The sequence below is a fragment of the Bombus affinis genome, chromosome 4, assembly GCF_024516045.1.
Source record: "Bombus affinis isolate iyBomAffi1 chromosome 4, iyBomAffi1.2, whole genome shotgun sequence".
In the NCBI taxonomy this organism is placed as follows: domain Eukaryota; kingdom Metazoa; phylum Arthropoda; class Insecta; order Hymenoptera; family Apidae; genus Bombus; species Bombus affinis.
In genome coordinates, this window is record NC_066347.1 from 284550 (window position 1) to 306749 (window position 22200).

The following is a 22200-nucleotide window of genomic DNA, read 5'->3' on the forward strand; positions in this document are numbered from 1 at the left end:
ATACAAATTTTTTAATTGATAGACCATATCTTTTGAATCATGGTTTTATGCAAGTTTTAACGAGAAACAGAGAAAAGAAATATCGCGATAACGTCTGAATAAAATCTTAACCACCATTTACAATTTATGAGATACATGCGCTTCCTCTTATTGGTCAACAGCAACAGCAACAGCAACAACGCTTTATAGATACTCTATCCTGAAAGATTCCTTAAGGAACTTGCATCTGTTTCTTGTACAGTCATATAAAAAATATTACAGAGTTTTAATTGAAAATAGGTTGTATATCAAATATACAGCCGTAAGCTAACAATAATATTATTATTAATTATTAATTTTCTAAAGTTTAACACATATTATATACCTATGTATATTTATGTACATTTTAATACATTTTATGTTAGTCAAGTGAACATTACAATTATATAAAAATTATATAAAAATATTTTGAACGAATTTTGATTTGTTCAAATAAAAATAATTAATATTGGCATACGCAATCGATTGAGATTAAAACAAACATCCAATAGAAAAAGCTTTAATTCGGCGATTCGATGGAACGAATCCCGTTTATCTCTGCGATTTTCAAAAATCATTCAGCTTTTTTTACTATGTCGTAATTTGTATTCGTTATACGTGCTGAACGAGAACTACGTTTGCCACTTGAAACCCTAGGCCTAGAGTCTTAGAGGAAGAAACAAAAATGGCCGTTGACCCAAATAACTTGATTGATTAAATGCAATAAGCTGGTAAGCTCTGTTTTCAAATCCTTGGTTCAACAATTCGATCGTTTCTTTTCTTCTCTTTCGATCAATTTTTTCGTTTGGTTTTCTTCGTGAAAAATTCCGAACAGTCTACCGAACCGGAATAAACCTAACATATACCTATTTAAATTCCAACATTAGCACGATTAACGTCGAAATTACCAAGGAAGTGCAAATTACGAAAATTCTTTTTCGAATATTATTTTCCTTTTTCTTTCCCTCTTTTCTCTTTTTTAAGAAGTAAAAGACGCTTTATTGCATCTGTGAACACGTCACTGGCGCATTGCGGTAAGTACGCCCTCTATTTCGTAACCGTGGTAACGTTTGTCTGTATACTAAGTTTTACTATAGATGCATATTGTACATTGTACAGCAACCTGCTTCTTCGCTATACCCGCTAGGAAAAGCAAGTAAATCACAGTATGTATGTAATGTACCTATATGACAGGACGCGGCGCGGCGTGGCGTAACAAGCAATAAGACTTACGTATAGCTACACCACCAATTATTGTTATCAATGAACTTTTCCCGTACTCCCACGTATCAATCGAAAATTCAAAATAAAGAAAGAAATGCGCTCGGATACGAAGCAAAATCAGTTTGAACGTAATGCTTGATATAATTTTCGGAAAATTATTACGCACAAACAAACGTCAATAAACTGATAACTCATTCAACGAAATCGAATATATCACACATAAGGTTACATTAACAAACTTTGATAACAGTCGCATTCGATCTTAAATACATAACTTGCGATGAAGTAATCTTAAACTGTAATGAATCGTATGATTAATAAGACATAATGATTTTTAAAGTGAAAAGTATTACGTGAAATACTTACATCTACATCACAGTGATTATAGGAACAATCCAAAATGCAATGTAAAAATATTGAATGTATCGCATCTTTTATATTACATAGGCCTACAGTAATATAAAAGCGTTTCTCGTTTTTGGAAAATTCACATTGAAATTTATTCATCAATAAATTAGAGCTGGTAATAATTAATTACCCTTTTTAATTATTGTTAATGTATATTATAATTTATAAATATCATGGCACTGTAGTATTTATAATAATTCTACAAATTTCAGTTTTAAACAATTTCAAACTTATATATAGTAATCTTTTATACAGTAACATATATTTGATAATAATTAATTACGTGAACGTTTTTGTTTTAAATCTTTACGTATTATGTACGTAAGTGTACGTAAAATAATAAATATACACTCACGTGTGTCTCACAACTATAAAATCACACAAAAACTTTCAATTTTCATGGGCAATTTACCGAATGTCCAGCTGAACAAATTTTAATAATAAAATTAAGGTACAAAATAATAATAAATTAATAAATTTAATAATAAAAAAAAGGTACAAATTAAATAATAAAAAAAAAGATTTCATGGGTTGTGTTAGATATTTTTACGTTTATATGTTAACGTGATAAAGGACGACGTACATGCGTCATATTTGAAATGATATTGAGAAATAATTTATCCTTTTCCTTCCCAAAAAGAAAGGAAAGCAACAGAAAACTGTTCTAATTTGTTCTTACGTAACAGAATATTTTATCATAGAAAAACAGCGCTCGATGTACAATGGTGAACGTGTTGCAAGGCTACTCCCTGTCCTTCACTGATTTCGATAATTTTTTAATATGTTGTCGGCAGCATGATTCTGAACAACTTTTTCTTATATATGTAGCCGTCGTGTCAGTCAGTTCTAGTTTCCGAGATGTTCGCAGAATACTACACATTAATACACTGGTACTATACACTGCAACTACACATTGAATCCTGCCCATATGTGTATATCTCTAACACAGTCACAAGCATAGCCGACACGTTCACTTCGTTCGCCGCTTGACGATCTGTTTAAATCCATCAGCCATCGATCTCTTTGTCTTTGTATCATAACTATCAAAAAATCGGTTTGGTCGCGACGTTCGTTATTAATTAATTTGTTATTATTTTACACAAACGTTACCGGCTGAATTAAAGAAGCTAATCCAAACCAATAATACATCAATGATATACATTTTTAAATAAATTACAGCTAATAGACATTTCTTACAACCCCGCATATGGAGTTGTGCACGAGACTTTCACCTGAAAGATCGATGGAATTAGTGAAATGTGAAATAAAATCGCCGCGCACCTATCCAAGTGTTTACATATACTATAAACTAGTCCTCGTTTATATATACTATAAACTATAAACAAAAGATAAGAGTTAGGTTTTGTTTAGATTAGGTCATTGTATCTGGTACAATTACAGGCAGAATTCACTATACTGATATCGACACTTTTTTGCATATATCTTGGAAACTAAGGTCGTTTGATATAACGGAAAGTTACTTATATGTATACAGGAAAACGTTGTCCAAAATGTTGACATAACGGAAAGTTACTTATATGTATACAGAAAAATGTTGTCGAAAATGTTGACATCCACAACTTATTAAAAAATCATCGAAGCCGGTGAGACGGATGAGATATCGAAAATTAGTAAAAACGTTTCAGAGCATTTTTTTTTTAATCGATAAACCACTACGAAACCCTCAAACCATCCATTATCTGTACATATATAATGCAAAGGTAACTGACCTACTCATCAGCGCCCAGCTTAAGTCGTTGTATCTAAAAACATGTTTGGACATTGGACAGTGTACTTCTTTTATGACATAGGTATGGGATAAGCAAGAATTTTTGGAAATAGGAACCCTAAAAAGATAAAAAGCGGATAAAATTTTTTCACAGGATACGCATATCTCTATGTCCACTAAAATTAAATACGTGAAATTTAACTTCTAAAGGATGTTCAAACGAAGGATAATAAACATAAATTCAAATAGTGTGCGAGCGAAATCGCGGGCGGATAGCTAGTCTTATTAATAAAAAGAAAGTAATTCAAATAGAAAGTTCTCTAATCCTCTCGAATTAGGTTAACGCTGAAATAATTTTATCGTCCGAATTTAATATGCAAAGTAATAGATAATATCGGTGAAGCAAACATGACACGGATAAAATAAATAACTTTTCTTCTTAGTATGTATATTAATATAAATACAGCAAAATCATAACTCGTCGGGAGTGTCCATAAATACTTCAAATCAAAAATAATCTACATCAGTTCGATCAAGCAGAAACAAAATAAAAGTACAAGAATAAAACATTCGACTATTGACGGAAATAATCACGGGTTTCAATTGGTTTTTCTACGACGAAAGAGTTCTAGGATGAAATTTACCAAAATTACGAATAGAGTTATACATAGCCGTTTAACATAATCTTGACAAGAATAAAGTAGTCTCGGCGATATAGATAGACAAATATCGCGGAAACATATGCGGATGTTTGGCAGCACGCCAGACTCGTTTTACGAATATGTACTTGTTTCCCACGTATGAGAGTGTGACGTAAAACTCTATCACCTTCAGGGCTAGGGCGCTCCTCGCCGATTCACTTCCCCCCCTCTCTCTAAACATCCTCTCAAGATTCTATGTTCTTCACCTTAATTTCCCTTTTTCTATGTCTTTCCTTATTATATACGCTGGCATTATATACTATTCACTCAAATAGAAATAATGGAAATATTTATGTTTCCTTAATTTAAATACAATTAAAAATTAGTTTCCTATCTATAATTATGTTAGAACCTTCTCCAATTTAAATCATCGAGTATGCATATACTACACGCTCTCGCATCTAATAATTGATTTGACACATTTTTCTTTCTTTTTTTTTTTGTAGTTCGATCTATCCATGAAATGCAATTGTATTATTCTTTCGTGCAAACATTCGTAGAATAAACAGTGGAACGTACAGATTAGAGCATCGCCGCTTTAACATTGAATTGTTGGATGAGACATCGAAAGAGTGCACCTTGTCACGAGTGTTTGCAATCGTAGCACGTATGACGAACACCTACACGCTACATGTATAGTGTGGAAGACAAATGCGAAACACGACTTTTGTGCAATCGAATGAAAACATTGAATCAGGGATCAGGAATATAGGGACTTTTCGATTTCTTGAATGCACTAACAGGTCGAATGCTTCTTTAAATCGTTCTTAAAACTTCAAATTCGAGTGTTCCTTTTGTATAATTGAAAAACGGTAAATTAAATCAAGAAATGAATTTTGTAGAATTAAATTGACGTACAATTCGGTATTTTTATAGCCATTTCTGAAAATTATTCGTTGTTTAAGTATTTAAGTATTTTCGAATTGTTAAATGAGTTATTTTTATATTTTGTCTGAATCACTAGAGAAAATATAAATTTTAGCGAAGCTTACCTTGCTGTCACTTTCTTTGTTTTGACAAACTTTAGCAATGAAAAGATTTTGGAATTAACTTTTTTCCACGAATTTCTGGAATATAGAGGCTTTAAATTTTGAATTAACATTATGTACAAATCTTCATAAAATGATATGCGATATTTATAATATTCTTCAGTTCAGATATTTATAATATTATTGTAAGTTGCACTTGAGAAGTAGTTGATTTCTAATTTAGATTGAGTCCTCTTGCAAATTAAAAATCAGATTCTTTCCCTTAAAAATTATCTACTGATGTTACTTACATCCGTAGTAATCCTACTTTCTATACAAATTTGCTCACAGAAATTTATAGAAATCTATATATTATGTTTTTTACATTACAGACTTTTTCCAAGAACAAAATTCAATGTAAAATATTTTTTACTACAATTTCTTCCAGTTAATAATATAAACTGCAATTTTTGCTAAGTTTTCTCCCGTCTACTTATAATAATAATATATAAATATCATTTTCATAAGATTTATTTTTGATTCAAACAAAATAAATAAAAACACTATTTTCTTTAACTTGGATCACTCGATGGATTTTTTTCATTTTCAAACCTTTTCAATGTTGAAATTTATAAAAAGGGAACATGTAACCGCATTCTCCCAGCAGAAGTATGTAAATTCTAATGTATGTTCACATATATAGATACATTGCAATTAAAATGTACGTAAGTATGTATGTGTAAATATGAATATATATATTATACAAATTTAAGAAGGCACACAATATTATCGATAAATAGTTATCGAATTTTCAAGTTGCGATGCCTGTTAATTTCAATCACATTATCGCACGATTTACGTCATTTGGAATATTTTTTAGGAAAAAGTGCCAAATCTGTAGCAAATTTTTAATGCGTCAGTTAGCATGTTACAGTCATCGTACATCGCATATCGATGTTACCTCGTTATCACGGAAGCTTTGCGAGAAAATACATTATGTAATTTTATCGGTAGTCAAAGAAAAATATTGGCTATTGCAGATACGTTCGTTCGCGTTGCGTGCAAGCGGCCAAGAACAATAACAGTAACGCTGAAAGCGCTAGTAGTCATGTAACAGCAATGAACGCATGAAACAAGTGAAAGGTTCCTATCTCTCGAAAGCGTTCAAGGAACACTACCGTTCTCTTGTCATTATTGACAACGTACTTGTGTTCTCTAGTTAGAGAAAATAAGGGGAAAAACCAATCATACTCCTAACTATGATCGTTCGTAAAAGTTTAAAAAAAAGGACTGATTAAAGATAATATATGATGATTAAAAATAGAAAAAAATCTACGACAGTTAGATTTTAAATTTGTAGAGATTTGTAGAGGTAATAAAAAGAAATAAATATATGTATATAGTATGTATCTGTCTTCCTTAGTCCTTAGGTGAAATATTTATTCTTTGAAATTGAAGAGAATTGAAATTTTATTATTCATATTTTTTTGTGTGTCATATTTGTTCTTCTTCATTCGGCTCGAAATGTTTAGTCATTATTTAGTGACAGTTAATAACATATCCTTACTTAAAAAAATACAGAAAAATTTGAAAAATAAGAAATGCCAAATAGGTTATCTTAATTTAGGAGAATTGACATAGAATTAATAAATAATTATGATATACGCATAAGTATACGTGGACTATAGCATAGAATATAATATAATACAGAGTTTTAGTACAAGACATGCATATGCATAGAGGAGAATCGTGTAGTACCGACCAAAATCAATTCTGGCTTTTTTCACTAGAAATTAGCACTTTTATTCGAACAAACAAATTCGTGGACAAATATTTCGGGACTGTATTGATTATTCCATTGTTTTCGCTATTCAGATACGTTAAATATATACGTTGATATTCCGAATAAAAGTTATTTTCTAGAACTTATATTTCTTCAGGTAATAAATAGTTTTTTTTATTATTATGTACACCATATTAAGAGTAATTACCAGCCCTAGTTTTGCAATTTTCTTTGTGTATTATATACATTATAAACTAAAACATTTCCACATGTTTGTCGTCTACTACCGACCATTCAACTGCCGCCCAACCCCATTCAACCAACCGTCAACTAATACAGACTACATTTTTTTATTTGTAAGTTCAATCTATCGACAAGTGAAATTAAATTCATTTAATCACTTCATTTAATCATTCTTCTACCTCTTCCGCAGAAAAATGTCTTCGATTCCAAAGCAGATAAAGAAAAATGAATAGAGGAGAACATACTAAATATGATTTTGAAGCTACTCCTTGAAAATAAAATAACCCAGAGACAAGCCGCCGAGGTTTTCAATGTTACAACAACAAATGTGAAGGCTAGGCACACGTCAAATGCACAGACCACGAAAATATTAATTATGTCATTAATGTAAAATGTGTTTTATTTTAACGCTATTAATCGAACCAAGAAATCTACTAATTACATAAATAGTCAGTAGTGGACTATAATTTTTCGTTTTTTCCGAATTATAACATTTTTGCTCTTGAAAATTATTAGTTTTTATTATTAAATTTCACAAAATTAATTTTTCTTCTCTTATTAAGTTCCATTTGTACCAAAAACTCATTTTTTAAATTTTGATTTTACAAACTTTAGCCCAAGATACGATAGAAAAACTTAGAAAATGAAGCAAAATCTTAGATTTGTCATACTCGTAATTACGTACAATCCTTCGTAAAAGTTTCCATAAGAACAGGAATTTTAAAGATTATTATCTTTTGATTTTTATGTAACGAACAAAAATAGAAAAAGATGTACATTTCTTATATTTTAAATTTATACGTCTATTTAAAAAATCACAAGAAGATTAATATGTGGAATTAACATAGACTTGTAATGTAAAATACAATATAGAACATATCTATAGAGTTATAATATAAAACGAATATATCTATTGTTTGTATTTAGATATTTTAGATACTAAGTCATACAATACTGATTACATTTGTTTCCTAATATCGAAACAAAATAAATGTTACAATGAATCATAAGAAACATATATGTTATTAAAGAAACGACTAAAGATGATATTGAGTTGGTACAATCAGAGAGAAAATTGCACGAAACATTTGCAGAAAGTAGGGCAGGAGAAAAAAGTCTATCTGTGCAAAATATCGACCAAGTCTTCCATTATCGTACTGTTGCTGTCATAGTTCTGTATCGATCATTTAACCGTACGATGACGAAAAAAGATGTGGGAAAGGGAATAAAAATGGAGATGATCACAATAAGCTATGACTCAAAGTATGCCGTATGTTTCATGTCAGTGTGTTTTCCGAGAATATCCGACGAGTTGCGCGCATTTCAATCTAACGTGCAAACTCAAAGTGAAATCTTCGAGTCAAAAAATTAGTATAAAAAACATAAAACAATAATGCTAAAAGAAATGTATTTGTTCGAGTCATATAAACGAATGTGAATAAATATAAATTATTATCTATTTTCTTTCATATGTAACAAGACTTAATGGTTTAACACACGCAAAGTATTAGTGAATCGATGTGGTTACAGAAAAATTTATGAATCTGATTGATTTTATGAGTTTTACGTATGACGTAATTGATTTTCTTTTTTCCGCTAAAACCTGTTAATTGTTACCAGTCCAATCTTTTTCATCAGATGGCAAACACACGAATGTACATTCATCGAGAAAAATAATTCGAACCAACACAATGACTTGGCATTATACAAGGTGACATATAATAAGAAGCAATCCTAAGTCCTATCTATCATCGACGAGCAGATAGGAAACACCAGTGACCCTTAACTTAACTTTCTATTTACAACATATAAATATTTCCGCATTGCAGGACGATAGTATTATTTCTGAAAGAGAAATCGATAAAGGTTAGTGCACCAAGTCAACGAGTACGAATAATTGGAAAATCTCGTTTACTCAAAGAATAAGGTAATTGCCGAGAGAGAAAACAAATGCTGTTACTACAGTACATTAAATGATATAAAATGCTTACTAAATATACAGGGTGATTGGTAACTGGTGATACAAGCGGAAAGGGGGTGATTCTACACGAAAAAAGAAGTCGAAAATATAGAATAAAAATTTTTCGTTTGAGGCTTTGTTTTCGAGAAAATCGACTTAGAAAGTGTTTATAGAAATTTGATTAGAAGAACAGAAGTATGTGTTCGGCAGAATGGGCAACATTTTCAGCAATTTTTGTAATAATAAACTTTATGATTGCTTCATATTATTGCATTATGTATTCCTAATTTTCCGTTACGGCAAAAACAAACTTAAACTGTGATAATATCCATCGAGACAACGATCTACAGTGAGATCCGTTATAACGAGACGTGATAAAGTGCACGCGTACCGAGCGAAAATTCAAAGTCGATTTTTTCGAAAACAAAGCCTCAAACGAAAAATTTTTATTCTATATTTTCGACTTCTTTTTTCGCGTAGAATCAGCCCCTTTCCGCTTGTACCACCAGTTACCAACCACCCTGTATATAAAGATCATAGAAAAGACATTGAGTGTGTACATTGTACATCTTTGTTAACTTTTAAAAAAAAGAACCCTATTAGACCTAATCGAGAATATAATTGTTAAAACAAACAATATTTGAATGTCTTTCAATATTTACATACTACACTCGTACAATAAAAGTACAATTTTAGTGACATCAGTTTGATCAACGGTGCAGCGTCCTGAATTTTAAATCTTGTCTCGTAAAAAATGGGAAATAACTTATTTCAAATTTGCTTTGAAATTCTGATTGATTCACTAACTATGTCGTCTTGTATTTGTAAAAACTGATGTATATAATTTTATTATCATCCTGCAAGAACCTAAAAATAAAAAATATATGGAGAAAATTTCATAACATTTTGCTTATTGTACACAGTATATAAAAGAAAAGTATGTAAATATTTAAAAATTGTAACCGATTGAAATAAGAAATAAAATACATTATTTCACTATAAATAATTTTATTACATACTCTTCATTATAATCATCGTCCTTTCCATCGAAGAATTTCTCCTCGAGAGGTGTAAGTATCATGTATTGTACAAGTATATATTATACATCGTTGTATGAAATATCCAAGGCAGATACGAACAACTAATGTATAGTATATGTATAATGTATACCGAAGAAACGATTGAACAACTGAATACACAAGTTTTATATGTAGAACACGCGTTGCAGTAATACTGGTCAACATTGAAAGCAAACAGCTGATTCAAGGCTGACGCCTACTGACGTCGCACGTTTCTTTGATAGTAATAAACTCACGTTTGAGGTAACCTCCGACCTACCTTAAGTCTTAAGCAACGATAATGACACGCTTTATTATTTCACGTTATAAACCTATCTTTATACTTATACACGAGCTCCTCCTTCACGAAAAAGGCCAAACTTTCCATGAAAACTGACTGAAATGATAGTTCAATTTTTCGTTATCCTGGCGTAACGATTTTCTGCTAAGGATCAATCCAAGATTTATAAGTTCTGTTTGAAATCGTTAGTGGATAGATGCTTGCTAATAAGAGCAAATTTAATTTTAAGAATGAAATAGTCTGATATAGTTAATGGGATTGGCATTGGGAGTAATTAAATGAAAATCGTGTTAATGTGAATCAGTTTTGACTCAGTTCACTCCAGAGATTCTTTTGAAATATTTCTCTTAATCAAAAACATCACTTATCAACCTTATACTTAATTATAAGGTACTCGTTTACTTTTTACAAAAATATTCTTCCAATAAATATTTCCGTTTTCATATACTTACATATATTTGATATTCTTTACTTTTCGCAGATATCCAAGTATTTTCATAAAAATAGCACACACGATTTCTGTAATACCTACTCTTGCAGGGAGTTTTAAATAATTTACAATTTATTGTATTCATTTAAAGCGTAAATATTATATCGTTAACAAAAACACTAAAATGTTTTGTTTACAGTTACAACTAAGCGATATGATAATTGTTCTTCCTACAATTTTATACATCATCATAGATGATTACACATAATTTTTTTCTTTACGTATATAATATCACATGCCGCAAAAGAGATGTTTCGATCGATTGGCAACCGGTGTATGGATTATAATGGGCATACTAGAAGTTATTTTGGACGGAATTTTTTGGCATGATACGAAAGCAATTTGTCAGCAATTAAAGTGTTCCATCAATAAACCTCGAGCCGAGTATTTATGTTAAATGAACTGTATTACTATTACTGTCCGTCATCAGTCATCAAGTGAGTGTCGTTAATCGGTTAGTTGGCAAGCGTAAGTAGATAATCTAATAATCTGATATCAGGTATCGAGAAATATCATATTCTACATTTATTATCCTTTCTTGTCGTTCTTTTAGGTAGATAATATTAGGTAGATGCGAAAGCTCTATCGTGTTCTGTATTACCTATAAATAGTAGGTTCTTTTTTTATATAAATTCTTTTGCTTTAGTAATGCATAATAATGGTGATTTTTTATTCCTTTTATTTTTATAATTGAAGTTTATAATATATTATTGTATTAATCCGTTATTAATCGTCTACCGTATTGATCTAGTATCATTGCCATTTTCTTTAAATAAGGACAATTGATTCTGAAACATTCAAGATTTAAAATTTTAAATAGTCCTTGTACAATTCTTAGTTTAAATAGTTGTTTAATTCTAAATAATCCCTTTTTATCTAACTGAGATGGATGTTTAGGATATAACTAATCTTGAAAATTAAGAGTTTCTTTATGAGAACGATAAAATCACTTTGTGCAAGTAAACAACGACAAAATACCTACTCCGTAAACGGAAAAAATATTGTTTATAACTAACAGCTATTGTTGCATGCCCGTTTTGAAACTTATACAGCGTACGATATCAAAAATAGGTGCTCATTTCGTTTCATTGTCAGTCATGATTTTTCGAGAAATCAAATATGCCTTCTAAAAATCATATTATATTCGATGGTATAAAGCTAACCATTTTGATTGATTATTATCGGCTATCGGTCTATAATCGTAAAAAATATCGGAAAATGTTTGAAGGAAACAAACATATCCCGGTATTACTTTTTGGAGTTAATATGTGATATATTATATATTTAAGAAAGGTAACGCTATAATGTAAAAATAATATAAAAATAATGCAAAAATATTTGTTAAGTGTATAGTAATGAAGTTACAAATGAAAGAATATGCTGACAATGATTTATTTTTTTTCATTCTGGAAATATTTTATTTGAAAATCGAACAATAGCCGAATACTTCCAAATGAGAAACGAAATAAATGGATTAAATTAAGTCTAAAGATAAACAGTTCTTTACAAAAGGTATTAATCAATTATGGTTGTGGGGATATTTTTTTTAAAGGGCTACAATTAAATAGCTAAATATTTACAAGCGAGAAATAAATAAAACGGATTAAATGTTAAATTAGGCTCAAGCGTCAACAAGTTTGTGCAAAAGTTTAATTACTTGAGAAGCACATATTGAGAAATACATATATGGAGAAAAATTATCAAATTAAATGGACAATTTGTAGACACATGGAAAATAAAAAAAAATATCTAAAATGCATGCTATATTACTATTATGTATGTGTATAGTAGAACAAATGTGTCGCAAATGTGACACATGGAAAATAATAGAAAATATCTAAAGTGCATGCTATATTATTATTATGTATGTGTATAATAGAACAAATGTGTCACAATATTGCAAATGAAATGTTATGAATGCTTATGAAAAAAACATATTACATCCTATTACGTCAGTAAGATATCTTTCATCGGTATAAACAAATGGAATTATAATTTTTAATGTGACATTTTATATTCGGTACAATATCCCAAAAGGCTGTATAATACGTATCGATTTCAATATGTATACATGGGATGGGATCACTCTTTCGTTTCGATGAATACTACAATCAATGAAGGAAGTAAACTTTCCATTCTTCAGAGTCTGAAAAGTACCGAAATATGACGTAAATTTAACAGAGGACGCGAGGTGTTTGTGCCAATATTACAATAATAAAATCTCAATAAACGCAAAGGGTGCTTCGATCCGTAGCAAAGTGACATAAAAATATCTTGATATGTTTTTACCGGAAAATTCATTTGTACAGGATCTATGTAGAAAAGGCAAATATAAAAGCCACCATAGTGAGATTCTACACCTCCGAATCGATGGAGATTTGTAAAATAAAATTGACCTTGACCTTGAAATTCAAGATCTTTTTTCAAGGATTTTTTTTACTGCATCGTATTCCACTCATCATGAGGATAAAAAGTCACAAAGAAACCGTGGTTCGCAACTCAACCGTTCGCTTGGAAAACGATGTTGAAATTTCATTAATTCTACACACATGTGTATATATAATATATATATCATTGTACATATATTGCACATATATTGTATATAAAACTGATTTTACTTATAACATATATACATTTGTCAGTCATTGAAGGTAGTATTGAAGCCACTGAGAATTATTCTTGATTTTTATACTTACATTAATCTTTACGCAACCTATACAGTTTTACTTACTTCGATTGCCAATTACAGAAAAATATTCACGGAATAAACATTACATTTTCCAATATAAAATTTATATTTTTGCAAGAATATTAACACTTTTATAGAACTTTCAAATAACGTGATAATTTTTCAAACAATATCAATCTAAATATTTTAAGGAATATTCTATTCAATAAATCAATCAATAATGACCTAATATAGATAATTGGTATAGTTTGACAGTGGGAATGTACGAACAATATTATAACTTTTAATGGAAGTCTTGATAAACGATAATACCTAAAAGGATAATTTCCAGAAGTGAAAAACTTTCAATAGAATAATAATAATCTTCAACTGAGTGTACAATCCAAATACCTACAAAAGAACTTAAACTGCCAATAAATGTAACTGATAAGCGGGCTCTATGGTCTATGTATCAGATAGCAACAATTTTTCCTTTGATAATTTGCTAAATATTCATCATGAAGTAAGTATGTATTAGTATCTGATAACGATAACCTATATACAAATATGCATTACTTAACTAGTCTTTAAATAAGGCAACGCACGATATTACCTTCTTTATGTTTTTTTTTTTTTTTTTAATTTAATTCATAAATTTCTCAACATGTTGTCCTACGTCCTATAATCCTACGTAACAAACTCACTTTTAATATTTCTTAATTCCTTTATAGATACAAACATTAATGGATTAATGATCAGCTCCCAAGAAACGAATGCTTTATTTCATCAGTTCATACATCACATCATAAGAAAATGTTATGAATAGTAGTAAATTCTACAAAGAAAATTTTGTGATAGTGTCTATAAAAGTTTTATTAGTTTTTTCTACTTTTAAATTCATAGAATTGTTTGTTATAGCCTCTGGATGGCCCACAATCAGTTACTGGTTAAATATTCTGACCTATTTAATTTTGTTTTATATTTCTATACGTACATCATAAGAAAATGTTATGAATAGTAGTAAATTCTACAAAGAAAATTTTGTGATAGTGTCTATAAAAGTTTTATTAGTTTTTTCTACTTTTAAATTCATAGAGTTGCTTGTTATAGCCTCTGGATGGCCCACAATCAGTTACTGGTTAAATATTCTGACCTATTTAATTTTGTTTTATATTTCTATACGTACATCATAAGAAAATGTTATGAATAGTAGTAAATTCTACAAAGAAAATTTTGTGATAGTGTCTATAAAAGTTTTATTAGTTTTTTCTACTTTTAAATTCATAGAGTTGCTTGTTATAGCCTCTGGATGGCCCACAATCAGTTACTGGTTAAATATTCTGACCTATTTAATTTTGTTTTATATTTCTATTAGACTAAATTTATCTTAATCTCTACTTTCCACAACATTATAAAAATATCTCCTGTTTTCAATTCAATCTAGCTTAACATTCCTATCAAAAGAGCACACGCATCAAAGATAGAAGGACGATAAAAAATATGAAATCCATCGTGCTTTATTGTTTTAAAACATCCGTAGAACAATAAACCAATTAATGAAGAAATGCGCGTCCGAGAAATATCTAATCATGCGGTCAGCGTTGGATGATAAATCCACGTTTGTATATCATGCGATTCTTGCACGAATCGCGGGAAAATTACAACTGGTGATCCGCCATCAACCACGTGACAAACTCTGAAAGCACGTGCCCCGCATCAATTATGCTCGAAGTCGAAGTCGAAACCAGTGAACAGAGTCCCATCCCGAGAAGGAATTCCACGGAAAGTGACTCGCTTCTTTTCGAATACAAATACACGAGCGATCGCATTGCGGCTCGGTTTCGCAATTGTGAAGAAAGAGATACAGAAAAAAAGATAATAAACGTGTTGCATTTAACTGGGAACGAAGTAAGAAAAATGAAACGTGCCATCGAGTTAATCGGTTCAAATATAGAGTATAGCAGAGAAAAAGAGGTCCTAGAACGATACTGAAACTCAATTGTCACGGTGCAACACGTGTAACGTAATTGATATTGCGAAGACGACATGGTTGACACCGATCTAAGGAATAAATAGAATGTATATATTTAATTTAATTTAATCTAAATTAATTTAATTTAATTTTTATCACTTTCGGGCTTTATTTTCAAACCTTTGGATCAGTGATGCGACATTTCCATTCTCCGTTTGAAGTAGAATAAATTAATTAAAAGGCATTACAGATTTTCCATTTGAAAATCACAGAAAATATATTACTTAAATGCGATAAGATAATTTCTTTTATTTTAATGCTATCCAATATCTGGAAAGAAATATGTACTTAATAGGTATAACATATGTAGTTGAAAAGGTAAATAAGTTATGGAACCCAAAAAATTACAAAATGGTTGATAAATTCATAAGACTTTGTAAAGAATCAAGAACATTGCAAACATTAGAATTCATATTTTTTAAATGTACAGGAGAATAGAAAGAATACAAACTTAATGTAAAAACCAAATAGGAGATCTTTTTGTTTATTTAAAAATTGTTGTATCATTTTAAATGTGCAAGTGATAAAACTGTTTAAAGAGCGCTGTCTCGATTGACTAAATCTCGGATTCGTTTGCGAATTCAAGTCTCGATCGATTTTCGGCCGGAATCTCCGCAGCTCGATTTATTCGTGTTGTACATTGTATGTGTATTATAGCACTATATACATACAATGCTTATTTCAACGCGGTACATAAATTTGAATCTATTGGTTCGGAATCCATCTAAAACCATAGATCACGTTTACAGTCCCAGTCACAAAAACCCATTGTACCAAAATCAGTCGCTAATAATATCGACAGTTGATGCGACTTAAAATACATTTATACATATATATCGATATGTAATATACATGTAACATATATATATTAACAATTATATATATATATATAATTCTTCTTCTGTATTCATTTATAACTATCACAAGCTTGAATTGAATAAAATATGAAAATAGGAATATAATTTGTGTTTATTCTATTGAATAAGAGTGTTATTTAATGTAATAAAATAGGAGCCGCTTATCGAGAGTGTATATATACACATGTATAAACATAGGAATATGAATTATCACTTTCGATAGACGAATAATCATCGCAAATATTTATAAATAAAATTCATGTTTCACAATAAATCAACTATTTATATACATCTAATTATTCAAGATACAGTGACAAATTACATCAATGAATAATAAAGAGTACTGAATACAAAAATAAAACAAACGATGATAGATAGGAGCGTTTCATAGGTACTTGATTTGCGATGAGATCTCGGGTGAGTTAGAATAACTCACAATAACAATAAACACGTTGAACAACTTTTAGACCAGCGAAGTATACGAAATGTAAGAGAGCCGAGGATTACAACAGGTTTACTTAGAACTTTTGCTTATACGTGCATCTGACCTCATCTTTGGCACCTTCACGACAAGAATCCTGGAAAATGTATATGTTGTACAAGACAAAAGCCGAAAAAGATGAAGAGAGAAAGAGATACATTACAAAATCGGAGTAAGGTCGGAGATTACTCATGAGATTTCGTAATCGTTCTCCCGTAACGATTAGCATTAATAAAATTAAGAAATTGCAATATACAAATTCAATTACTTTATTTTATTTTATTACCATAGAATTTTTCTAGGATAGAATAGAAAACTTTGGAAAATATTGTACATTTACACTATCAAGGAAAATTACATAAATAAGTTCCTACGCAGATTAATTACGAAATTCTAACCTTTGTCTACTGAAAAATAGATTATTAATTCTTTATACTTCGATCTTTGCTTTCACGCAAAAAAGAAAATTATAATTAATTACAGTTTTTTTTGTTTATTAAGAACACAAGCTGATAATAATTGTAAATAGACTGATCTTGTTACGCGTTTATGGGAAATCCGATCCTTTAGAAAACTTACAAATTTTTTTCCAATTTATCGGTGAAGATAATTCAATTTTTTTATAATAAAGAAACAGATAAAGGAAGTTTGTAAAATATATAGATACTTTAGTATATAAGAGATCCAGAACTCTTGAATCAATAGAATAGAAACAGATAACTACGACAAAATAATCAGCCGCATTAAAAAAATCATGTGCATTCAGTTAAGTGGTTAAATGAATGTACAAAATTTCCAAAGTAAAGTTATAATATTTAGAGGGGGAAGCAAATTTCTACTCAGGTTCTATTTCTTTAATCGCATCCTTAAAAATGCATGAATTTATATAAAAACTATGCAGTCTATTTATAAATAAATTATGTAATATAATGCAATTCCAATAATATATGTGTATATATATACATATATTATTGGAATTGCATTATATAATTGCATAATATATGTATATATATACACATATATTATTGGAATTGCATTATATAATTGCATAATATATGTATATATATACACATATATTATTGGAATTGCATTATATTTTATATTATCTATATTATCTATATATTATCGGTATTATTCTATATTATATATATATATATATATAGATAGATAGATAGATAGATAATATATCTATATATCTATATATATTAATAGATAATTATATCTATATATTATATCTATATAATAGATAATTATATCTATATATTATATCTATATAATAGATAATTATATCTATATATCTATATTAATTAATAGATAATTATCTATATATATATATATAGATAGATAATATAGAATATATATATATATATATAGATATGTAGTAACGATCGTATATGAATAACAAGCATGTAACCTTCGGGTCATACGTTAGACAATAACACGACATTGTACAGCATTATAAATTAAAAACGCCAGACACATTTTCATCCTCGTGGAGGGAAAAGAAGAACAAACGAAGAATTTACTGTCTACTCGAGCAACCTTCCACAACTGCCCTCGACCACGCTATATTTCCTGAGAAGAATCGTTGCCAAGGGCTTTTGCAAATAACGCATCGCCAACGATTATGAATTGCTACAACAAAGAAAAGTACATATTGCGAAGACGTGGATGACGATGATGGCAATGGCAAGTGGCAAGCCACCTTGGCAAGTCGGTCGGTAAAGACGGTATATCCCCTTCGTGTCGCGTCGCCGCGATGTCTGCAGCAGCGGAACATAGTTGCCACACACTACACACCATCTCTTCTACCATTTTGTTACTCATCGTTAGAACTTAGAATTTTGAGCAAGACGATTTACTTCGGCCAAATAAAGAGAGAAACGTGCTGGGAGGCACTAACGAGGCACTAACGTATTCGACAGAGACAGATGCATGTATATATAGTATAATATAAAATAATCATATCATAAATGTCATAGACGTAAATATTCGAACACTAACGAATTAATGGTAACAATAAATGTATGTATTAGATTGATCGGGAAACTCTGTCATTCTTCTTTCCTCTTTTCTTCTTTCTTTCTTTAAAGTTATTGTTGACATGGAAAGGCGGGCACTTATTTCCATAATCTTTTTTAACAACTTTTTTTATTTTTCATTTTTTCGTAAAAATATCACAAAACTGCTCTAGATATCCAGACTGGATATTACTAAATTTTATTCGAAATGTATGCAGAAATTTTTAATATTAAAGCTTCGAATGTACTTATACACTCTGCACATTCTTTAAATTTAAACATCTTTATGTACATTCTGTACATTTTCAATTTAAATTGTTTAGCATTACTCGTTCGATAATCATCAATCACAGCATCTTGGTAATAATAATAGCGAAAAGGAAAGTAGTTAATTGTCTTAAATTAAGTTTGCAAAAAATCTTAGTCTATCTTAAAATTAGTGCTCTAATGTGATATATAAAAAGAAAGAAATATATTTATTGTTTAATAATCTGTTGAAATATCCTGCATAAGTATATATAACATTGTAAAAAGATTAAATCCCTGACTTAGCACTCAGTACCCGTCGATTTTAGATATCACCATGTACTTAAAATGATTTTGATAATATTCGTATCGATTTCAAAGAACAGTTTCCGTCTAACTCATAGTTAAAAAAATTACATAAGCCGATAATAAACAATTTTCCAAACAAAATTTTCACAAGCTTTGATCAATACGAATTCGACAATGACAAATTATTTATTGCATATTATGTTTTAAAAATCTATTTTATCGCGTCATAATATATTACAATGCGTAGTTGTGATGATCAAAAGGAGAAATATTGCTTTTTAAACATTATCCTGTCGAAGAAAATCAAAAGCTCGAATACTTTTGAGTGGTAATATATGTATGTATAATGTGGCAACTTTGTCTTTTAAGTAAAAGTTAAAAGCATAACTATTGAACAATTTTCTAGTATCAACTTTTCCATTCAATTACAAAGAATACGAGATTTGATTTTAAAAATGCAGTAACGATAATATATATCATCCAGAAATGATAAGAACGTAAAACATGATAAGAGTGGAAATGCAACTTGCAAAAAGTAGTTAAATGTACTGACATATACAATATATATATTTTTCAGAAGATGCGTATTTATAAAATTCTGTATTACAACTCGCAATTTGCAACTGTACGATTAGAGACATTTTAAAATGATTACGCGTGTTGAATTTGACTATTCACATCTATTGAATGACGGAAATTGTTAGAATATATTATGTACATAACAACAGTTGAAATATTTACTAATTAATCTGCAAATTAGTATTATAATATATATACAATAGCAATATCATATTGTATAATGTTTTTTTTTTTTTTTTTTCATTAATCGAACGAGTAAAAGTGAAGTCTCTGACGTCACAGACCGAGCAGACTGACACGATTTAGACCTCGGCGGGACACGGGGCTCGAATCTCAACTATTTTACTCTAGTATGCCGTTTCTTGACGGAAAATTTCTTATTTCGAATTATGGGTTTCGGGTAATCCAGCCTCAGTCTGCAATCTACAATGTAGAGTCTAAGATCTAGAACGACCTGGATCCGAATTCGTCTCATATCATGAGATTTCTTTTCATTTGTTTCCAATTTTGCTAAGGAAAATAATGTTTGATAAGTCATTGTAATCTTTACCGCCTTAAAAATTTCGCGTCCTTATTAACATCTAATAAGAATATTGTAATTATTACTGACGGATGACTCCCTGAACGGCTGGCATTATCCCTTTAATCCGGTGCCAACTGCTTACTGCTTACGCATGTCATCTATCGTTGATCATGCCATCTTCTAATTGTAAGAGGATCATGCAATATTGTTTCTGAAAGGGCACTACGCCTAATTTCTCTTCTACTGCCACTTTTTCGTCCTAGAGTCTAAAATCTAGGGACCAGAGGCTAGGGACTTCATTTTTGCTCAGTTAAAATAACTTATAGATCAGTCAAGCTAGGTACGTCATACGGCACGTACTGTTCGATAAGAAATACACTGTTGAATACATTCCTAATGTAAGTCAAGCGATGACGTATTGTCGTATCGCATATAGCATTTAGAATGACACACTTCCATGATTACAAAATACGTGTTTTTGTTACTTTATGCGTGACAAAAGAATTATTTGATAGATATGACTTTCTTCGGAAATGAAGCAAAAATAATAGAGAAAATGATAAAAATCTCTATAAAATACGGAACTTCTTACGTTAGTTTACTTAAATATGTATTTTTCACATCTTCAATTTTTTGATTAACCAAACCTGTTCTACGAAAATTTTATAGTTTTACTTCTGACGATGATGTAACTGTTTTTAAATATAACATTCATCACTATGATGAAATTTGTTTCATTTTATATAATATCGTTGAAAAGAAATAGAGCACATCCAACTTTTTATGTAATGGAGTTAGTTGACAATAAATATATCGACAAATTGTATGTGTATAATTTGTTGATAAGTAACAATATTAACAAATATAAATAGAAACATATAAAAAATGATCTACTAAAACGAAAAAATATATTCATAAAAATAAACTATATGAGGTTACGAGTTATTAAACATGTCTAGATAATTATATACTATTTTATATTGTTATATATATATATTATATATTAAATATTGAATTACATATTAAAGATATGAAAAATATAATGTTTCACAATTAAGATATAAAAATGACTTATTATCAGAAATCTCCAGCTTCGTTTAACTAACGGAAGAAAAACTGCACAATCTATCCGATCTTAATGCAAAAATAGTTCTTGCAAATATGCACATACATATATTATTTCTTACGTCATTTGTCATTAAACACTAAAACTTCTTTGTATATATTCAGCTTTAAACCTAATATTCAATCCCCTAATCAGAGGATCCTTTAACTCGAAATTTCTATAATCGTAAATAGACTGCAGATTTATATGCATTTATGAGAAACTGAAAGCTGGAGAACGCACGGAATACTCAAAAATATGTAAAATATACTCATTAATGAGTGAAACAAATTTTTGCCTAAAACATAAAGTAGATGGAATATAGGATAGATTTCTGATGTTCCTAAAAAAGTGTTGATAAAAAACTAATTTGCATAAATATCTACATCATGAAACCATGAAATTGAAAGTTATAAAGGTGAATCAATTTGAAATAGGTCGATTTAAAATTCTGCTAAATATAGCTATGATATAATTTATTTACGGCAGAAATAGA

The 22200-nt window shown here is 29.7% G+C and overlaps 1 protein-coding gene across 2 annotated transcripts in view; it reads right to left on the minus strand.

Moving 5' to 3' along the window:
• The window catches only part of LOC126915223 (serine-rich adhesin for platelets), a 133164-nt gene that overhangs the window by 101441 nt on the left and 9523 nt on the right, over nt 1-22200 (minus strand). Inside the window, exon 1 of one of the 2 annotated variants that reach the window (XM_050719684.1) lies at nt 2883-2922. The exons of the other annotated variant lie outside the window; for it this stretch is intronic. The gene's annotated coding sequence lies outside the window, so the exon portion shown is untranslated. Of the gene's footprint in view, nt 1-2882; nt 2923-22200 lie in introns of those variants that run through there. 2 annotated transcript variants of the gene reach the window in all.